This window comes from Coturnix japonica, chromosome 2, assembly GCF_054131305.1.
Source record: "Coturnix japonica strain WE chromosome 2, WE-NBRP24, whole genome shotgun sequence".
NCBI lineage: Eukaryota > Metazoa > Chordata > Aves > Galliformes > Phasianidae > Coturnix > Coturnix japonica.
This window is the reverse complement of record NC_140664.1, coordinates 34,115,725-34,134,153: the sequence shown is the minus strand read 5'-3', so window position 1 is coordinate 34,134,153 and position 18,429 is coordinate 34,115,725. Positions and strand designations below refer to the sequence as shown.

The following is an 18,429-nucleotide window of genomic DNA, read 5'->3' as shown; positions in this document are numbered from 1 at the left end:
TCTTACAATTCTGTACCAGTTTTTATCCATTTGTATGTTTATATCTCTCCTAATCCACCATCTCCCATTTGCTATTCACTTTCTCCTGCTTGCTTTTTCTACCTTTTGGTTGTTCATTTCTCTCTTCTGTATCCCCTTTCCCTCCTTTCACTCTAACAAATGTAGACTGTATTTCCAGACTGGATATTTTTTAAGAATAACATGCCAAAGTCAGAGCACAACTATTAGTTATGCCTGATATCAGTTATTCACTGCTTGTCACTTTCAATGCTCGCATCCCTGCAGAGCCTCTGCTGACATTCTGGCCCAAAGTGTAACATCTCTAGCACTACATTTCAAAAAATAACAAAACCTTTTCATGTGTGAGCTGTCAAAAGAAGCTCCCAGATAAGCCAGCACAAACAGGGATACAGTCACCACCCACATGCACTATATAAGCATGGGCCACGCAGCAGGAGGTGGTGAGCCCCTCTGAGCAGCTCCAATGCAGCAACATGGGTGGATATTTTTTATATTTGCCCCTGTCAAGGTGATTGCTACACTACTGAGAATGGGCTGGGGGTGGAAGTGGAGCCTGGGAGCTGCGCTGGAGGAACACTGAGGGTGAGTGCTTGGGCAGAGGCACAGCACATGTGTGTTAGAGTTAATAAGGGTATCTTAAACTGAGCTGCTCCCAGCAGAGAACCCAAGTGAGAAGGAAAATGCAAACTATTGGAGGTGGGATAGTTTCATATTTGTGTTTAAATACTCTCTGTGATATTCTCATTTCAGAGAGACAGCGCAGTTCACTTAGCATCCTGTTAAGACTAGGCACCAGCTGGGGTGCAGGAAAATCAGACGTCGTGCACAACTAAAATCCATCAGTTTTCTGCCCTCCTCTTCCCATAGACTGGGAAAATGATTTGGAAAAAGCCCACTCAGGGCAAGAATTCTCACAGGTGAAGTTCCTGAGAATCTTTCCTGACAGTGTTTTAAAGAGAAAAAGCTTGTATATAGATAGCTACGAAAGCACTACAAGGTTTCATGTGTCTGATCCTACCCGTCAGCCTGTGAATGAGATTTTTGCTCATCCCATTGGAGTGCTGCTTTGACTGTAAGCACTTCAATACAATTATCCTGTTCTCATAAAATTGCACAAATACAAAAGATACCATGAAATAAACATTATAAATATTTTTTTTCTTTATTCTGGTATAACATATTTTTTAAATAGTAAATTATTCATTTCTACATATAACTTATTTCACACTCATGCTTTAATAGCTCTTCATTTTCCTTAACCATTTGTGATCTTTTCTGAAATAAAAAATGATGTCTCTAGAAAGGGCTAGAGCAAGAATATATATATACATATATTTCCCAGAAAAGCAAACAGTGCTGCCTGTATCAATGCTTTATCAATCCAAAACATGTTTGATCCCTGAGGTGTGCTCTGTGCTATTTCCCATGTTGCTTCAGAGCTTCACCTCAAGATGTAAAATAAATCCAGATCTGCTTTAGCATTGATGAGAACCTGAAATCAGAACTTGCAGTTTCTGGTTTTATTCATTCTTTGGCATCTGCACTGCAACCCAGCCATACTTCAAAATACTGTCCAACCTCTGCTCATCTTGGATGTTAAAGCTTCTGGTAATTAAAGGAGAAAGCCACACAGCAGGTGATAAATGACTCCCGTAGAGCCTCTCCCAAGGTGTTTATGGCCTGCTGTAGGAACTGCTGGATCTTTCTCATCTCCTGTTCTGATCCAGCCCTCCCTTGATGCCACCACTCCCGATCACGGTCATTAGATAAGATGCTTTCCTGAGTGCTCAAAAGCTGTGTCCTTGCCAGAGAGTTGCACTGTGGAGTTAATAATACAAGTAGGAGAGAGGCTTTTCTATGGACAAATTTTTCTTTGCAGTTTAGCGTCATCACATTTTATATCTGTTATTGATTCTGTTGTTATGTGCCATTCCCTAATGCAGTCATTACTGTGCTCATACATTCCTCTGGTAGAATAACAAGAAATGTGATGCTCTGTGGCTTTAGGCCCTGTAATGAGAACAAGGCAGTTCTCATCACACACAGAATTTTTAATTACAAAGGACTATGCTGTGTTACTGGCAACTAATTAGAACTCTCTGTTGAAATGACATTAGTTTATTACATATCACTAATGAAAAATGTCAAAATTAGCATGATATATGATTTCATATGAAAAAAATGGGTCTACTTTGCAAGAGATATAAACAAAATTGCAGTACCTCACATATTAGTATTTTAAGATCATAGAATGATAAAGGTTGGAAAAGAGCACTAAGATCATCCAGTCCAACCTTCAACCCATCCCCACCATGCCCACTAGCCACGTTCCTCAGTGTCACATCTCCATATTTCTTGAACACCTCCAGAGATGGTGACTCTACCACCTCCCTGGGCAGCCTGTTCCAATACTTCAGCATTTTTTGAGAAGAACTTTTTCTATTATCCAAACTAAGCCTCCCCTGGTGCAACCTGAGACCATTACTTCTTGTCCTGTTGCTGTTACTTGGGAGAAGAGGACAATTCCCACCTTGTTACAACCTCCTTTCAAGAAGCTGAGAGTGATAAGATTTCCCCTGAACCTTCTCTTCTCCAGAAGAAATTCTCTTCTTCAGATTATTAAAGACTATAAAAGAGATGCAGACACTCCTGCAATATAAAAGTTATAAAAAGGTAATTCTTACTTTTAGAAATGCCATTGATGATAAATGTTGTCCTCTTCAGGTATTATGCAGAATAAACAAACTTCAAAAAGCAGGAAATGCCAAAGGAAGCCCCCTGAAACAATATAAGGCTCATCATACTCTGCATTCCTAGTGCAATAGGGCACACCTGAAATAGTTTACTCTCTTTCTCTGGGAAGTAAGCAATATTGTTACCATATCACACAGTTAAAATGAGACAAAGAGTTAAAGTGAACTCCTGTGGGATGCTGACATTGGGGATGAGGAGGCATGGCTTTGCTCTGCACATATCTTCCCCCTACTACAGAGTAGCAAAATACCCTTCAACAATGCAAAGCAATGACAGGTACACATATAGAAAGCAAGAAGGATGTTCAGAGATGTTGATTAGAGTTTCATAACAGGTTTAGGACTAACCTAAGTATGTATGTTCCTCTGAGGTTACATGATCCTTGTTTAATGTAATCAAAGCAAACACTCCTGGAGTGCTAGGTTGGAATGTCTGAAAACTAGACAATGAGCAGGCTTCTCAGCAGGGATATGAAGCATGGGTGGATACAAGCCATAGCTCCCAAGGTGCCTGCTCCTTGGCAGTGACAAGGATACGTGGGTAACATTCCTCTGCCAGCATATTAAACAAGCTGCAGGATACATAGCCAATGGATGCAATTTGCAAATGTGTGTGGAGAATGGGTCCTGACAGTTTTATTTACAAAGGCAAGCAGCTATTTGCTGAGAACAGATATGACATGCTATTCATCTAGCCAAAAGGATTGCGTCTACGATAACAAACTGTTAGATTTGATTGTTAGAATGCTTATGCAATGTTAGTAATAAAGGGTGTTTAAAATCATATCTCATTTGTTCTTGGGCAATCGTATGGTATTTCTTGTAACATTTTTTCCTGGGGCACTGCAAAGGACAAGCCTAATTAAAGAACTGATATCTGTCTGGCTCAGCTTTAATGGCCCTGTATACGCAGGGAAAAGGAGCAGCCACATCTTTATTTCCTTGCTTGCATGGGTTGAGGCAATGTGTAAAGTGATGTAGTCATGTCCTCACACTTTCTGGCTCCTCCGTTTTGGCTGGTGTTGCCTCCACACACCTCCTGAAACTGAAGAGTAAACACAGCTGTAACAGCATTGTAGGTAAAGCCCAAGGTGAGTGCAGAGAAAACTGAGAACAAAATGAATGCCTTGTGCTGGATCCTAAATATAGCCATGCTCATGTTGATGGGGAGAATGCAGTGACTGAGACAAGACAACAGTGAGTCGTCCTGTGTAGTGCTGAGCTTCAGGGAGCTGGGAAGGGCTTCTTGCTTCTTGCTTGACACAATAGCTTTTGAACACCTTCTTACAGCACCCCTGTTAGCTACAGAAAGGCTGGTTTCATGTCTCCAGAGCCTTCTCTTCTCCATCCCCAGCTCTCTCAGCCTGTCCTCATAGGGGAAGTGTTTCATCCCTTGGATCATTTTTGTGACTCTCCTCTGGATGTGCTCCAACAGGTCTATGCCTCTCCTGTACTGAGGATTCTGGATCTGGAGCTAGTACTCCAAGTAAGGTCTCATCAGGGCAGAGTAGAGGGGAAGGATCACTTCCATTGTCCTGCTGGCCATGTTTGGATGCAGCCACAACATGGTTGTTCAATGTGCATGTACAGCTCAGTGATGTGCAAGCTGTGATAGCAGAAGCTGTGATTTTTTCTGCCATCCTCACTCCACCTCAGCAGGTGTAGCTGAGGGAACTGCATGAGCAGAGGAGGTGGAGCAGGCTGGGATCAGACAACACGTACATGCTTCATTCATGGATTTAACCCAGGACAAGTACACTAAAAAACATGCTGGTGCAGCTGCTGCAGGATGCCGCTGATTTCAGATCACCCCTCCTCATCTGTGGTCTGAAGGGATACAGAGTGAATGCATCCTATAGGCACAGGGTGCACAGAGGAGAGCTGCACTGTGCAGAACTGAAACTGCCAGGGCTAATTGAGGCAGTAATCCAGGCAGCAGTCTGCATGTTGAAATGTATTTTGATCACTATGCTTGTGTTTACACAAGCAGACCAGGTTCAAAACCCAAACATCCCACAGTCAGGCCCAGAGAGCTAACCAGAGGGAAATGAGCTCATTTAACCCTGGCTATCCTTACAGCAGGCGACTGCTTCCTCCCTCTGCTCGCTGCTTTGCAAGTGGCACAAGTAAACCAAAGTGCATCCAAAATTCCCTTTGAACACAAGCAGGCTGAAGGTTCAGAAGCAGCAGTGAGATGCAGACTTGCTGCTGATGGCAGGTTGAAGGAGCAGGAATAAAAACAACCCATTGGACAGAGCTTGTCTGCCCTGTGGGTTGCACTGTTAAAACATGACCTTGAGAACCTGTGTTAATTAATGCAATTTTATTTTAAGCAGCGTCAGCTGTTTCCAAGTAAACCTGCTGATCAGACTGACAAATGCTTTATTCTTGGTCTGATAAGAATTTGGGCCTAGGAAGATGGTTATGATAAGTAGCTGGATTTTTAAAACCCTGTATCTCAAAACCTGTTTGTAGATTTGTGAAGCACTTTAATGGACCAACAAGATAAATTCACTTTGTAATCATCTGTTCTTAGGTATGTGTGAAGAAATATGCCTGGAACTGGATAATCTTCTGTCCACCTCCAAAGGTTCCTAACTTAGTTACAGACAACTCAATTTCTTAGGCATGTTTTATTTTACTCCTTATGGAATTAAATGAGCTTAATCAGATACATGCATGTTTATAGAATTAGTCTTTGCCTTGGACACCACTTGTATGTAGAGGCTATGGCGTCCTGAAATACTAATCTCTGTGTGCAAGGATAATCATTTATGGTGCCCTCAAATGTCATCCTGGGTTCAGAGTGCTGGTTTCATTAAAATGACTTGGAACGTGATGAAGTCCCTGGGCACTCATGATTAAGTTGGGTCTACAGCTTGCCTTGCAGGTGGGGAACTTCAGGCAGTGCTTTTATGGGATGGTCATCTGTCTGAGACAGAGGTTGTCACTGATCTTGATGGTGAGAATGAATATTTTAATAGCTATATTAAAATTAAAGGGTGAGATATTAATTGTATTATTCCATACTTCTTCCCAGAGGCAGCAGCTGCAGTGTGGGATAATTTAATAAAGCTATCCATCATGTGATGAACGGGTGTGAAAATGTTACAGGTCAGTACTGTAAGAAAGAGCCCTGTAGCTCTGTAACTCAAACTGATGAGCGGAAATCAGGAGCAGAAATGTTGGAGTGGTGTTAAAGAACAAGCAACGGAGAGGTGTGAAAGGTCTGCATTCACATGGTGCTTGGAGTGCAGTAAGCAACTGGGCATGTGCATCAATGGGCAAATCATAGAGCCATGGAACATCCCAACTTGGAAGGATCACCGATTCCAAATCCTGCCTCCACACAGAATCACCAAACATTCAAATCCTATGTCTGAGTGTTGTCCAAACACACCTTGACCTCCAGCAGCTTGGGGCCAGGACCACCACCCTGGGCAGCCTGTTCCATGTCCACCACCCTCTAGTGAAAAACCTCTTCTGATATCCAACCCGCCCCTCCTCTGACCCAGCTCCATGCTGTTCCCTCAGGCCCTGTCGCTGTCACACAGGGCAGAGCTCAGTGGTGCCCTTTGGCTCCCTATGAGGAGCTGCAGCTGCCATGACTCCCCTCAGCTCCTCTGCTCTAGGCTGGGACATCAGCCGCTCCTCACACATCTTTGCCTTGCAGATCATTCCCCATCTTTGCAGTCCTCCTTTGGATGCTTTCCTCGTCCTTCTCTCTGCAGTCCAAACCTGCACCCCGTGCTCGAAGTGAGGCCACACCAGCGCAGAACAGAGCAGGATAATCCCTTCTCTGGTGACTGTCAGTGATGTTTGAAAGAAAACCCATGCACACTGACAACGGGATAGAGGTGTATCTGAAACCAGTTTTGTAGTTCTTGGTAGCTGCCAAGAAAAGAACGCTAAGAAAACAGTCTTCACTGTTTCTTTTACCCTCTGCAATTAAGGGGGGGGAAAAAAAAAGAGTGCGAGAGAAGGGAAAAACCCCCACAAGTTAATTTAACAGAGCAGTCGCCAGTCAGCTCCCCAGGCATAAACAGGCAGCCGAGGCGCTGCGCGTGGGCTGACTTCAACGCTGGATGCCGAGCAGCGCTTGGCACAGGTAAGCGGGACTTTCATCGCAGACCCAAATTAACACCGGTAATTCCTTGCCGTCCGAATTGCGGCCGAAGGAACAACCCCGGGCGGGGCTCAGAGGCCGGGCCGCCGCCCCCACCCCCGGCCGCGCCTCGGCCGAACAAAGGCGGCGGTGGCGGCGGGGCCGCTCCGTGCGGTGCGAGCACGACGAGGGTCCAACCCACACAGAGCCGAGCCCGGCAGCGCTGGGAGCGCCCCGCACCCCGGCCCCACGTTCGGCCCGGCCCCACTCCGCGGCGTGTCGGGAGGAAGCGCCGGCCGCCGGCCCCTCGGCTCGCCCGCCCCCCGTCTCCTCCCCTTCGCAGTCGATCCTCCGCCCCCTCCTCCTCCTCCCGCTGGCGGCGGCGGCGGCTTTCTCGGCCCCGGCTCCCCCGCTCTTCCCCGCGGCTTCGCCTCGCTCCTCAGCGGGAGGCTCCGCGTCGTGCCGGCGAAGACGGTAAGGGCGGCAGGGTGCGGCGCCGGACCGGAACGCGGCTCTGGGTTCGACGGGCGCGCTGGGGCCCTGGGCTGAGCGCCGCGCCGCCGCCCCGCAGCCGCTCCCCCTCTTGCTGCGGACCCCCCGCGGCGGAGGGCGGGCGGGAGGGAAGCGGGCGGGGGGCTCATCCCACCGGGTGCTGCTGTGTGCTGGGAGCCCTGCCCTGCTCTGCCCTGCTCTGCTCTGCTCTGCCCGGCTCGGTGGGGAGAAGGCGGGCGGACCCGCCGGGTGGGTGCCGCGGGGAAGCGGAGCCGGTTCCGTGCCCGTTCGCTCGGGATCCGGCGGCAGGGCGGGTGTGTGGAGGGGCGGGCGAAGCGTTTTGAAATTCCTTGCTAATATCAGGGGACAACATATGGCCCCGGTGAAAGCAGCTGGGGTCGGTGAGGAGCGTGAACTTCCTCCCTTGGACTCCCCTGCGCGGGGATGGGGCCGAGCACATGGTGTTGCTGCTCCTCTCTGTCACCGTGCTGCCCGAGCGGGTCGGCCGGCGGCTCCTGGAGCTGAGCTGAGCAGTGGAAAACTTGGGCCGGCGAGGAGGCTTGTCCGGAGGTAACAGGCTTGCACGGCCCGTACTCCTCCAGTGATGCATCTCTCTCAGCTAGGGCGAGAAGTGGAGCTGTTTGCTATGGTCCAGCGTGTATACGGTCCTCCACCGTATACAATGGAGGAGGTTAAAACTTCTTTTATTCAAGACCCGCCTGGACGCCTACCTGTGTGACGTGGTGTAGGGAGCCTGCTTTGGCAGGGGGGTTGGACTCGATGATCTCTAGAGGTCCCTTCCAACCCCTACATTTCTGTGATTCTAAAGATTTTGGAGTGGGCAGGTCGACGTCTCCTGTACCATCACGATGTTAATTCACTCAGACCTTAGTTAAGGTGATTTGCATGCCGATCCGTTCTTGTGTTTAAAATCTGCGGTTATTGTGTTCAGATACTGAGGGGTGGAACATCCTTTGTGTTTAAAATGACACTGCTATTGTGTTTTTAAGCAGGAAGACGACTTTTATCTGCAGCACGGGTTTTTTATCTTTAGCGTAGACCTTTTATCACATGGCTGTAAATGCCCTGCTTTTAAATCTGCTACTGATTTGCCCAGTGGCTTTGTGGAGGTCACTTTACAATTCGGCTTCACTCCTCTTTGAAATGTGTCTCTTGATTAAATATGGTACTGGGTTAGAGCTAGTGCTTTCATTTCACATCCATATTTAAGTACCATAGGAGCTGTGCCTTACAGGACAGCTTGTTGTTGGTCCTGCCCGTAGAGCATGCTGGTTCTTAGTGCATGGCACTCTGTGGGCGTACAGTGTGCCTTGTGTCTCACGTTGTGTCCTACTTATTTAACAAAGTTTCGAGCTCTAAAAAGGTCAGTGTAATCCATACCACCCCGGCACACAACTGGCTTAGAATTAACAAAACCCTTCTGAGCACTTCTGGAGGGGGGTGGGGAAAAAATACGGCACCCTATTTATTCATTGGGGTGGGATGAAGAGATTACCGTTCTTGAAAACTGCTTCTCTGTTGTGAGAGTGGGCAAGTGCCCTGCTTTTGTGAAGCATCCCTATGAGCTGGAGGGACCGTGATGGGGGCTGAGAGAGAGAGAGATGAAGGATCACTGGTAGTCTCTGGGGATGGGGCTGTTGTTTGCCATGGTGTGCTTTGGTGCTGTTAGAGCTGTATGCTGGCTCTGACAGGTATCCCATTTTATAGAGGTCCATAGTTAACTATGGTGTTTGGTATTTCTTCACTAGGAGAGTGGTTAGGCCCTGGAACAGGCTGCCCAGGGAGGTTGTGGATGCTCCATCCTTGGAGGTGTTCAAGACCAGGTTGTATAGGGCCCTGGGCAACCTGATCTAGTAAATGTATGTTTGGTGGCCCTGCCAGGCAGGGGGGTTGGAACTACATGATCCTTGAGGTCCCTTCCAACCTGGGTCATTCTGTGATTCTGTGATCTGTGATTCTGTATTTCATGATGTAGTATTGAATCTGTGGGCACAGCCTCAGTGGGCAGGAGGTAACAAGCAGATGCCTGTGCTCTCCTCAGCTCTGCAGTGTAGGTATACCACAAATGTACTTTTTGGGTGATGTATTGCCTTGATGGAGCTGATAGCCCTTGTGCTGGGACATCTCTGCAGATAATGAGAGAAATCACATCATGAGTCAAAGCTAAGAGGGGAATGGTGTTTTCTAGGCAAATGTAGAGCCCATCTGCTGTTGCTTTGCTGGAGAGGGTCTTGCTATGTCCTGCTGCAGCACATGGCCATCTGAGCCCTCTCTTCCCAGCATCTTGGGGATGGTGGCACTTGAGGTTGTTCCTGGAAGGGCTCTGTACAGATGTGGTTTTACAGTGGGTGTGATGTTGGTTTCTACTTAAAGTCTATATTATACTCCAAAACCAGGAGGAGTGACTTTCATTTAATGAGGCAGAAGTGTGTGAAGTTATGAAACATGGCTCTATAATCATGTTTTGGTTGCTCAGAGCTACGGAACCTATTTGAGATATGGTGCTAATGTGAAAAAGCATTGCACACAAGAGTCTTCCTTTTATAAGTATGCTACTAAAAGTGGTCACATATTTCAGTCTACTGATTGATATCCAATCTAATTATCCTGGGGTATCTTTTGCCCATTAACTGTAATGGAATGGGCAGTGAACTTGTATATACACCCTTCCCAGAGCTGGATTTCATACCTTTAAACTCTGGTTCTGGAATGTTTCTGGTCTCTCTGTGGCTGACAATGGATCTTACTTTCCATCTCTGGATTACAGCTCTGTTCCACAGGATGCCTGTGTTGATTATAGCCACAAGTTAATCATTGTGAATTGAAATGTATCAGCTGCAAAGTGCTTTTATTTCAGAAGGACAAGTTGTGAGAAGTTGAAGGAACTGGTTTGTGAAGTCTGCTAAGCTAAAGACCTATGAATTTGGAGGGGGGGAAAAATAAGTTGGATTGCCTTAAATGAATGGTATGACATCTGGAAGAGAAGTTGGGTTTGATACTATGAGGACCAGGCTGTAGTTGAAGAATATATGACTTTAACAACTCCAAAGTATAGCCATTCATGGCCACCTTCCTATAGAAATGAGGACTTGAATATGGGAGAAAGACAGTGTGACAAATAACAAGTCTTAAGCTTGTTTTGAGTTTTAATGCTGTCAAGCAAAGTAAGCAAAAAGTCTCTGCTGTAGGACTCCAAAAGGGCTGGCACAGAATGTTGGAGCCAGGTAAAAAAAAAAAAAAAGAGTTGTTTGTTGTCTGTCAAATTGGGTGTAGTGTCTGTGATAGCAGTAAAGCAAAATAATTACACTTGTGTTTATTTTCTAAGGAGAGAAGAATGAAATCTATTCACACTTCTTGCTCCGGTCTTAATAATATTCAGGGATTTAGAACAAATTTGGAATGGAAAAAGTAATTAAATACACAAAGATAAGTGGAAAACAGGATAAAATGCATCACGGATTTGCCACAATTAGGTCATGGAAGACTAAAGATGTATTATTACTGGATAAGTACTGAGTGTTGTAGACAAAAGGAGTAGAAGACTGCAGTTCAGCAGTGCCACGCTGAAAATAACTAAATTGGAAATAGGAGGATTGGCTAAAAAATAGTGGGGTAACTTAAGGAGACACAAAAAACAAATCGTGACTCTGGTTGTGTGGATAGAGTTGCTGCTTGGGGTAGGTGCTGCTGTGGAGCTGGTCTTCTTTTCTTCATACCAATTGAGATTAATCTGTTTGAAGGGTGATTGCTGATGAGGCGAAGTCAGGGAGCACAGTCAGCATTGAGGAAGGTTGGATTGTTGCGCAGAGAGACTTGAATGTCCAGGATGACTGAAGCAATAGGAATGAGAGGAAGTTAAATAGCTCTGAAAGTGAGATTATCTGCTGAGTGATTATTAGCAGCGCATCTGCTATCAGCTGGGAGGTCATCCCTTAAAACAGGTCTGCAGGGAAAGGCCTACATGCTGTATTCAAACAGGGATGACTGATGCTGGACACAAAACGAAGGCAGATGTGGTCGTCAAGATCTCTTCAGTGGAGACAGGCAAGTTATTATACAAGACACTGGGGAGATTTCATATCAAATGTTGTATGCAGTTCTGGTTACTTGTTTACAGAGAAGATAAAACTCCAGTAGAACATCTAGAGGGTCATCCAAACTACAAAACTGATGTGAACAAACAGTCTGGATTTAGATGGAGACTAAAACTGAAGTTATGTTGGCTTCTATCTCTTAGTTAGAGCAGACAGGAGGGTAGCAACTACTAAGAAATGCCCTGGGGCAGATTCTTAAAGAAGAGGAGAGGTCATAAACTGAAGTTCATCTGTAATTGTTGATTAAAAGCTTGTCGTACAGGAGGACGACTGGATGACTTGTTGAATAAATGTTAGAAAACATGTATGTTGAAAATTGAAATGAGTTTCCCAGCTATCAGATTTTGGGTACCCTCCCACCTGCTTGTCTGTTAAGTCACAGTTTGTGTTTTTGTGTGACTGCTGAGGAACCTGTTCAGGTAACTCAGGCTACCTTCAGTGTGATGCTTCGATCCTTGGTGCAAGTAAATGGAAATAGAAAATGCTTCCATGATGGAAGTATCAGAAGCAGATAGGCTGTTCTTGTTTTTAAAGTTTTTGGAGATGAAAGTAAGTGTAGTCAAGACGCATGATGATGAATGGAATTTTTAGAAGTAAAATTCCTGTCAATGCCATTAGTAGCTGCTGCTTTTTCTATTTTTGTTTTGTTTTAGTGTATAAGTCATAAAATATTAAAGATAACCACACATTATTATGCATGGGACAGAAAGTGGAAAAGCAGGCTGGAAGACAGGGTGGCTGATGAACACGTAAGTAAGGACCATGCTCTCCTGTTGAGTGGGTGCTTACATCCATTTACTGTGCTGAGCCACGCGAAGGCCAGGTAGGCCCGGTCATCCAGTACACCCTGAAGCACGAGGCATGGCAGCTCAGACACTTTGTTCCAGGTTTCCCTTCAGCTGAAGGCTTGTCTGGTATGAACAGAAGGCGTGTGCCTCACAGAAAGCTTAATGATGGTGTGTGTGATTTGAGGGCCCCCACCGTGTTGACTTTGATCTCCTCTAGAGCATTGGGGCCTGCCCATTTGTAAGCTGGGCTTTGTAGACACAATCTGTCTTCTGGAAGCTTCAAGAGCACTCTTTCAAAAGGAGGAAGAATGTATGTCATTGGTGCGGATGCATCTTTAGAAGAATCATTTTGAAAAAGTAAGATGCTTTGAGAATGTTTGTACATCAAAGCAAGATCAGTGTCTTGATACTGTTTTATGTCTGCTTGTTTTGAATTTATAAGGCAGGTGTCTGACTTCCTTAGAAATAATCCAGCTGCAAACTCCTTTCCACTGTAGTTGACTTAAGATTTAATAGTTCAAGTTTTTAGTGTTTGCTTTAAATACATGTGTTTTTTCCTTATTTTTTTTTCTTGCCATTCCCTCTTCTCAAGTGGAGCTGTGTAATGAGCTCAGTGTGTTAGCATCCCCCATAGGAAATAAACGTGAAAAGATTGTGTTGAGCCATCAAAAGAATAATTTAACAATCCCAGGGAAAATTGAATTTATTGTCTTGGTAGCTTTTAGCATGTATTATGCTATTCACTTATTGTGAATTCGTTTTTTTTCCACTTGCTCCTGTTGCTCTTCTATACGAGCGATTAAAAAAGATGAGACCCGAGCTATGCTTCTTGTTTGTGAAGCATCTTTTGTTTGACAGCTTTGAAGTCACAAATGCTAATGGATGAGGTGGATAAGTTATTATTCCAGGTTCATAAAGGAGAGATTCAGGCTAAGTTTGAACGGCCTCCAGCAAATAAGAGAGCTGAGCACACATCTCCTGATGCTTTGTTGAGTTCTTTAAAACACAATCGCTCCAATAATTTCCTGTTACAAATTTGAGCTCCTGGAAAAGTCTGCATTAAGAAATGGGAGGAAATGTTTGAAGACTTTATTGGTCATGGAAGATAACAGCCACATCCAGTATTGTTTGCAGCTCGAGCAAGTGGAAAGGAACATCCTTGTTGTTACTACTGTGTTCATGGCAAGCATGGTCAGACTGGGACACAGGGAAGTGGATTGGAGCAAGAGGGGAGCGGTTTAAGGAGATGGAGTTGAAACCTGGAGCACAAGTGGAAGAATACAAGAGAGATGTGATTGACAATACGAAAGTTAGGGAAAGACTGAATGAGCAAACCGGTGAAAAGGGAAATGACAGAATTGCTTGTGATGCACTTGAACTCAGTATGCGTATTAATGCGTGTTCGAATTAAATTGGAAAGCTCATGTTTTATTCATCACTGTGATGTAACTGTGGGATAGCTATTAGCTGGTTGGGGTTGCGCTATTTAGAAGAGCTCCTCTGAATGAAGAGAGGTTGCATTGGGGAAGGAACAAAGCAGAGCCTTGCAGCAAACTGCGGGAGAACCTTTTAGGTGTGAGCATCTGCCGTTGACACGGCATTTTGTGTAGTTCACAAACAAGCAAAGGAAAGGAGAATTGTGGGAGGAAGAAAGGGGAAAGAAAGGCTGTTCCACAGCCTTCCAGTTCTCACTGGCACCTTTCTTTCTGATTTTGACCTGGTGTTTATCTTTCTCTTTTCCTTGTGCAAACAGGAGCTGAAGAAGCATCCCTTCATTGTGAAAGGGCCCCTGGTAGCAGCATTGCTCTTTCTCCAGTACCTCTACACAGCGTTAGGCAAGTCTGTCTTAAATAACTATCAAATTCATGAATGGACTCAGACCTTTGGATTCAGAATGACCTTTGTATGTTGTTGTCCTTTTCTACTTGACAGCTTAATCAGTGTGTGCTACCCAGGGAGGTCAGTGGGCTGTTGGAAGTGAAGCTGTTTCTCTTGTGCGTGCTGGCGCATGTATGTATGTGCAGCTTCAACTATGTTGTGGAATTGTTTTGAGTCATGGTTGGGTGAGCAGACCTTGGGACGATAACATGCACTTTCTAAATGTATATCTACATATACATGCATATGCATACATGTATAATCCTTTTGTGATCCATTTTATTATCCGTTTGCCACTGTTATTTTTTCTGTCTACCCTCAGTAGTTTGGGCCTGTTTTCCTCTCTTAAAGAGGAGCACCTTGCTACTTTTTATGTACCTATATACCTCTGTGAAACTATGTTTAGAAAAAGTCAAGTTTAATATTGACGTTTGTAAGTCAGTCACGTAGATGTGAGTAGTTAAAATGCAATGGATTTCAATTCTATGTTCAATTTTATTGCAAGATCCCTATTATCTATGTTGTTTTGCCTTTCTGAGCTGTGATATTGCTGAAGTGTATTGCTGCTGTGCTCTTCCAGTGAGTTACCTCTATGTGTTGAGTGACAACTGCAGTGAGTGACAATACTGAATTAGTTTAAGTGGCGGGCAGTGTGAATGGGAATTTATGGAATGTTTTCATTCAGTATGGACACGTGTTATTTTTAACTAATATCCACTAGTGAGAAACTGGAGTCCCAGTTCTTTAACACATGATATTTCTGCAGTGTGTTTGTGTAAACGCATGGGGAACATCTGTAGATGTGAAGGTCTGCTCACTTAGGTTTTTCTTGCAAGACCGCAACACAAGCTTTGCTGAAGGCTTCACTGATGCTTTCATTAGTTCTTCCTTTATTTATTGCTACTATTGTCCTGGTCTTGACATGTTTGCTGCTCAAGTTCAGGGGGTTACTTCCACTATAGTATTGAGTCCTAATTGTGCAAATGAAATTATGCATATTAGGTTAAGCTTCAGCAGTTGTAGTTGAAGTGAATCCCACAAATCTTTGTATGTTTAAAACCACACATTTCTACCTTTTTTAATTATTTTTTTCTTCTTCCTTCTGTTTGGTAGACCGTAAGGGAAAGAAACTGACTAATGAAGCAGAGCAAATAGGAATGCACAGTGTAAGCAGTTGAATTTGAAGAGAAAATGTTTTCCTCTGATCTTTGCTATAATGGTTGGAGGTGTTCACTGGTGATTGTGTTAAGCAAGATGCGTATATTTAGAAACAAATCTTAATTTGATTTATTTATTTATTTTAATAACCTCCTTACTATAGAAAGCTTGTGCTATCAAAAAGTTTCTATTTTTGGAATGAGGTCTGCTTTTTTTTTTTTTTTTTTCTCTTCAATTGGAAGATGATCAGTGTCATTTCTCTCTTCCTGCCCTCTCTGTCCCTTCCCTTTAAAACAAAACTTGCGGTCTTTAGACAAAAGTGTCTTTGTTTTTACATTTGTTCTATGAAATCACTTAAATCCTTTGGGAAAATCTTTCCTCTCACAGGAAGAGGGGGGTGGAGGGGGAACCTCCTAAAGCCAAAAACAGCAAGCGTGCTACCAGACATAAGTGTTTTGCTATCTGAGGAGTAACAGATTGCATACAATAATCTATTTTTCATCTTAAAATGATTGAATAAGTGCAGTTGCAGAGATACACACAAATAGGCACGCATCTTTCACTCAGCAATTGTAAAATTAGGACTTGGGGTGAAAATATGCTGCAGGCCTTTCTTGGAGCTTCTTTGGTCTGTCACTAGTGGGGGATGGGGGGGAGGAGGGGATAGCTGAGGGATGACGACTTTAAAAGTGATATTTTAAAGCTCCACGAGATAAAAGTGCTCTTTTGGACTTCTGAATGTTTGGAAGCCACTTTATCCTAAAATCCTCTTGGTTTGACATCTTCAGGCTGTTCTGATGCTGCGGCTGGGGTTGTGAAGCCATCCATCCTAATTTTCAAAAGACAGCTGCTACAGTAGGCAGATGTGCAAATTACCCTTTACTGATCTAGGAGCCTGGCAACTGACAGGAAGCATTAGCAAGTGAGAGAATGAACCATAAAGACCAAGAACTATGTGAAATATCACCGTGCTAATTTGCCTGCATAGGCTTTATTCAGAAAATATGCTAAAAAACAGGAATGCTGATGAGATGGAACAAGATTATTGCAGCATGCCTTCCCCCAAATGTACTAAAAATGCAAAATTCTGCCAGTGGCTTACTCTTCTCAACCACCTGTCTTGTTGCTGGGATCTGAAGGGATCCAAGATAAGGGGAAGTAGTGTGATTAGGTTCTGAATGTGAATGAAAAATGAAGGAGCTCTCACTTGAGGCGAGGAGGTAATGGCCTGTGTTCTATAAAGTAGGAAATTAGACGCTGGACTGAAACCATGATATAATACTGGCCTAAAGGGCACCTTTGTAAGTGTATGGAGAATGTGGAGTGTGGTGGCTTCTGAGATGTACCTCACCTCGCATCTCCTTGCATCTCAGGCAGTTGACAGTTGGCTTGTCTGTAGCATGATGGTGAAGGCACGTGCTGCTTCCCAGGCTTATTTTTGTGTCCTGACACTGCAGGTACCCCTGCTCATCTTTCTGGTTCCCAGTAAGGGAACTGTGAGGCCCTGGTGTGTTTTGGAGTAGTATCCATGCCACTTGTGAAGAAGCATACACCGAAAATGCTCACCTAGTATTTGATCCATTTCTAAGTGTTCTTCCTAAAGATTAGACTAGAGAATTAGAGGCTCTAGGGATGTAAAAACTGAATGAACTCCTGCTTAGCTGGCTAAACAGCAGTATCAGTGCTTGGCCTAAAATGCAAGAGGCCAGATGCACCTGGAGAAGCCTTGTCTCCCATCAACTCTGGGTTTAAGATGATGTTTTTTCTCTGAGCTTTCATTATCTGTAAATGCTATGAAGGTGTTAAATGATGCTTTTCCAACCATTGGAATCAACTCCAACGTTTTCCATATTACTTCTGCATCGCTGTTACTGAAAGGGCTTGATATAAGGTGCCCAGCCTCTGCTTGAAATCAGATGCATGTGCTCCACCTCCAGTGTACATTTCATTGCATCCTCTATCACTGTGGTCCTTACTAAACAAGTGCTACTAATGGAAGTAAGCTTACTTTGCAGCCAGATATCACAGTGTCATTCTGCAGTGGCATTGCAGGGCCGTGAGACAGCTATGTGGTGCTCGCTGCTGTGCTCTGAACTCAAGGAGCCAATGTCCAGGTGGAACAGGAAGGCAGGGAGACAATACTGCATGTTGACGTGAATTTTGTCTGTTTTGAATTGTCTGTCTGGTGTTTTCTATTGCTAGTCACATGGTTGAAGTGTATAAATACACCATTCTATTAATTTCAGAGCTATTTAGCAAGTGTAGTAATTACAGAAGGGCGTTCTTAAGTGAGGAACACTAGTGTTATGGCAGTAGTGATAGAGATCCTATCTAATGCAACAGTAGCTGCTGTGAGGTTCCAGACTTTCTGCTGCCTCTTTCCCATGCTTCAAACTTCTACTAATTTAAAGCTGAATTTCTAATGGGAAACAAAACCTGTTCCTTAATTGGTGTGACTTGCTTTTGTGGAGTGCTTCATTCAGCTTGGTGCAAATTGTGAAAGCTGCCTACTATTTGAAAATAAAGCCTGCTGTTTTCAGTGTTGAACCAGAGCGATGCCCAGTGAAGTCTTCCTTCAATTAAATACAACTTGGTACCATAGTATACTGAGCTGGAAGAAGTAATAAAATAGTTTTACGCTTTGTTGTAAATAGTTGTTTTTACATTACAATTTTGGTGTTATAATGGTAGGTTCATCACCGTTTTCATAACACCCTTTTATTAGGCAGTATACAGAACACTTAATTTTGGGTGAGTAAAGTAAAATTGAAAGTATAAATGAGAACGTAAGGAACTCTGTGGTCACAACCTCACAAAATTCACTGGGTCTTACAGTGAGCATTCTGCAGGAGTGGGTTGGTAAGAACATGGAGGAGGCAGTTATGGTGCTGGAGTATGACTGGCTTCCTTCTGGCTGCTGGGCTTTGTAGCTCTGAAAGCTCCTGAGAAAGCAGGGAGTGTGCCCTTGGGTTGCTGTCCAGTGTCTGTCTCTTTTCTTTTTGACATTATAATGTCTTTGATCACAGCTTCGCAGCCTTTGGCAGCTTGAATTGTAGAAGAACTGCTTTCCCCTGTTGAGAAATTACAGAACGCAAATATCTAATTGTTTTCCATTGCGT

The 18,429-nt window shown here is 44.2% G+C and overlaps 1 protein-coding gene across 11 annotated transcripts in view; it reads left to right on the top strand.

Annotated features, from left to right (window-relative positions):
- Positions 1 to 494: 494 nt before the first annotated feature.
- FAM110B (family with sequence similarity 110 member B) overlaps positions 495 to 18,429 on the top strand; it is a 102,669-nt gene continuing 84,734 nt past the window's right edge. For 5 of the 11 annotated variants that reach the window (XM_085537370.1, XM_015855634.3, XM_015855639.3 and 2 more), the window contains exon 1: positions 7,252 to 7,353. The gene's annotated coding sequence lies outside the window, so the exon portion shown is untranslated. Of the gene's footprint in view, positions 604 to 6,795; positions 6,883 to 7,251; positions 7,621 to 14,027; positions 14,114 to 18,429 lie in introns of those variants that run through there. The other 6 variants (XM_085537367.1, XM_085537365.1, XM_085537362.1 and 3 more) reach the window with 5 other exon arrangements.